A 4042-nucleotide genomic window follows, 5' to 3' on the forward strand; every position below is an offset into this window, starting at 1 on the left:
GAGAGGGCCTTTTACACTCCCCTCCCCTTCAATGATGAGTCCCAGGTCCCAGGAGAACCCAGCATTGCAGCCTGTGCCCTGCTGACCCAGGCCCTACTCAACCAAGGGGTGGGGAGCTGCCTGCCCCACAGGTTGTTGCTGCTGGGATTGCGCTCCTGAGAGGACAAAGCCCACCAGAACTGAGACCGCTGCAGCTCTCGGGGACTCGAGTCAGCAGAGGGGCAGGGGGAAGAGCTGTGCCCTGGAGCTCAAGGGGCCGTGGGCTGCCCCAATCCTGAAGTGGGGGTAACTCGGAGAGGACAAAAAGCTGGTCTCTCCATCTTTTGCTTCCCCATGCGTAGGGCAGCCCCAGCCCTACATGCATCTTCCCAGACTTGAGCTGACCCAGCACAGCCTCCCGGATGCTCTTGGCCCCCCACGTGTCTGGCTAGCCCCTACCAGACCTGTCTGTGCTGGGGAAGGCAGGGCTATGGCAGTCGCAGCCAACAGCAGGGCTGTGGTTCTGCATCTGTCCGAGCTTCACCACCTTTGTCTGCAGTTGAGGCCACTTCTGGTTCTAGGTAATGCCGCAGCATTTCTTCTGCTCGCTCCAGCCTCCCAGCACTGCAGAGCCACCTGCACCGTGAGCTGCTCTGTGCCCTGCAAGCAGGATGTATGAGGCCCTGCAGTTCTCCAAGGCCCCCCCAGGACAGAGTGTGACCCCTTGGGTGCGGGGGGCAGGTAGGAGCCAGCACCTCTCCCCCACCCAGACCTGCCGCAGCCCCACACCCTGACCAGTGTTTGCACCCCCCAGCCCAGCACAAGGTTGATGACAACTACGAGACCCTCCAGGTGGGCCTAGTGGGCCAGGGGCCAGCTGCACATGGGGCCCAGCAGTGCAGAGGTGAGTACACGGGCATCCTCTACCCTTCCCAGGGTGTTCCCAGCCTTTGCTCTTACACATGCTTGCAAAAGGCCTGCCTTAGCATCTGCTCAGCTAACTTCTTGGGGATTGAGATGAGAGCAATGGGTCTATAATTCCCCAGGTGGCCTGTGTGCTTTCCAGAGAGGGGCAATGTTGCCCACCTTCTGTCCTCTGGAACCTCCCCTGTGTCCCATGACTCAGTCAGTGTCATTGCTAAGGGCCCCAAAGCCCCCTCCTTCCAGCACTTTGGTGCCCTGAGGTGCAGTTCCTGAGGCCCTGATGAGCTGAGTTCATGCAGACCCATCAGATGCTGTTGGGGAAGGGGCTTGGTGGGGCGATCTCTTCTTGTTGGGAGAGGTCAGATGAGCTTTTGGGGCTAAAGTGCCTTTCCTGTGGGTTGGACTTATATCAGTCGCAGTATCAGCTCAGTGTTGAAGACAGCAGAGACTGGATTCTCACAAAGCACTTCGTGTGCCTGCTGCTTTAAGAGCTCAGGCAACCTAGGGTAGACCAGGACCAGAGGGGTCCAGAGACCCAGAGAGGGGCCAGGAAGACCAGGGCAAAGTGGGTCCAGAGTTTCAGCAAGACCAGCAAAGTGTGGGACCAGAAGTTCCAGTGTCCCAGTGAGGGGCCAGGAGTCGTGCAGTGGGACCAGGAGGGTCCAGTGGCCCAGAGAGGGGTCAGGAATAGAGCAATGGGACTGCAAGGGTCCAGCAGCTCAGTGAGGGGCTCAGAGTAGAAGCAGCCCAGTGAATGGCTGGGAATAGGATGGGACCAAAGAGCACGTGGGAAAGCAGAGGACCAGAGGGGATCAGGATGAGACACCAAAGATGCTGGCTGCCCAGAGAGTGGCTGGGTGAGAGACTGAGCAACTTGGTAGCCCAGAGGGATATTGTTTGAGGGCCCAGAGTGGGGACAGAGGAGAGACTGAGGAGTCTGGCAGCCCAGGAAGGGTCTTTGCAGAGAGATTGAGGGGTCTGAGGGCCCAGAGTGGGGCTGAGGGAGCAATGGGTCGGGAGGCTTAGAGATGGCCGCATACGCCACAGGCAGAACATCACTGAGGAGGCCAACTGCCAGGGTTGGGGCGTGGTGCAGGGGTGGAACGGAGCCATGATATTGGCCCCTAAGGCCTTGACCACAAATACGGTGGCCACTACAATAAGACCAGAGCAGCCTCCTGCACTCTTCAGAACAAGTAACATCCCCAGCTAACAGCCCAGGAGACCCAGGCCCTGCTCAGCCGAGGGCTGAGGGCGGCTGCCTGCTCCATGGCTTGTTGCTGCTGGGATCTTGCTTCCCAAGAAAACAAAGCCCATCAGAGCCGAGCCAGCTGGAGCTCCCCGTGGCTGGAGTCACCAGAGGGGCTGGGGAAGAGCTGTGTCCTGGAGCTCAGGTCTTGGTGCCCAAGGGGCCGTGGCTTCACCCTGCCCTGAGCCTGAACTGGGCACGATTCCTAGAGGTTTCAGAGATGGTCCATCCTACCCCTGCCCCCCATGCCTGGGGCAGCCCCAGCCCTGCCTGCAGCTTCCCAGGACTGTGCTAAGATAGCCTGGCCTCCTGGGTGCTCTTGGCTCCCCACAACATCTGACCACCCCCGCCAGGCCTGTCTGTGCTGTGAAGGGCAGAGCCATGGGTGTCGCAGCCAAAGGAATGGCTGTGGCTCCACATCCGGCCCTACTTGGCCACCCCTACCTGTGGTCGAGGCCACTTCTGCTTTTGGCTGTTGCTTCTCTGCTGCTCGGATATGCAGCACCAGCCCCAGAAGCACCGGAGCCGCTCCAGCTTCCCCATGGCTGGGATGGATGAGAGTGTGACATACGCCCAGCTGAAGTTCCCCAAGCCCCCCCCAGGACAGAGCGTGACACCCCAGGCACAGGGGCCAGGTAGGAACCAGCATGCTTCCACTACCTGGCCATGCCCAGCCCCACACCCTGACTAGCCCTTGTGTCTGCATCCCTCAGACCTGGGAGAGGCTGACGGCACCTACGAGACGCTCCAGCCAGGTCCAGTGGGCCAGGGAGTGGCCAGACATGGGGTTCAGCAATGCAGAGGTGAGTGCAAGGCATCCCTTGTCCTGCCCAGGGCTCCCCAGGAGGGATGCAGAGAGCCCCCAGGGGTGCACAGCTGGCTCCGTGTGAAACAAGACTGCAGGGGCCGAGATCAGAGGATGGAGGGGGCAGGGGATGGAGGGGCTGTCCTGCCCCAGGGCTGAGGGGTGGCTCTGCTTGCTGTGCCCAGGCTACAGGGAAGAGCAGGGTGTGTGGCTGCCCCAGGCTCTGGGGTTTTGCTGGTGGCCACATGGGCCAGGAGGGCATGTTTCCCCCTCCCCCATTGCTGCAGGCATCATGGTTTCCTTTGCCGCCCTCAGAGGCGCTGGGTGCCAGCTGCAGAGAGGCGCTGGGCTGCATGGGTCTGAGTGCAGGCAGGACCGGAGGCACCGTACACACTTGCTTGTTCAGACACACTCACACGCTTGTTCATGCAGAAGCAGACCCCTGTTGGCTACAAATGTCCAACTCGGGATCCTTAAAATTCTGGTTTATTAGGTGGATTGAAACACTGTAATGAGTTAAATCATAAACCTTGGGGCTGGTCCTTCCCCACACACACATGCACACGCACACGCACACACACGTGCACACGCACACACACACATGCACACACACAGTAGCAAGCTACAAGAATCAGGTAGAAGCAGGTATACCTATCCCACAGGCACTGGAGTCTGTTGTTGAGGCTTCTTCCAGCGTGGTATTATGTGCCAGGAGGGGGACGCCGGCTGGTCCTTCTGGCTGGACAGGTCGGGTGCTGGTCGTGTTGGAGATCAAGAGGACGCTGCTGAGGGTCACTTTTCGCTGCTTTTTATCTGTCCTTGGCAGACTTTGGTGACTCCCCAGTTTTCAGGTTTGCCCAATCCAGGGGTCACTGACCCTCGTGGGACTTCCCCCCCCCCTCGGTGGCTACTGGATGGCATCTGTCAGCCCCAGGGGTTGTCCGCATGTACGTGCAGGTTTGGGAGCCTGTTGATGAATTTTAAATAGGGCTCTGGGAGCGGTTGATCTGGAGATATTCAGCCCCAAAAGTTGGTCCCCGATGTTGATTAACTCAGGCCAGGGCTTCTAGCCCTTGATCAGTGAC

The sequence above is a fragment of the Alligator sinensis genome, unplaced genomic scaffold (genome assembly GCF_000455745.1).
Source record: "Alligator sinensis unplaced genomic scaffold, ASM45574v1 scaffold1282_1, whole genome shotgun sequence".
In the NCBI taxonomy this organism is placed as follows: domain Eukaryota; kingdom Metazoa; phylum Chordata; order Crocodylia; family Alligatoridae; genus Alligator; species Alligator sinensis.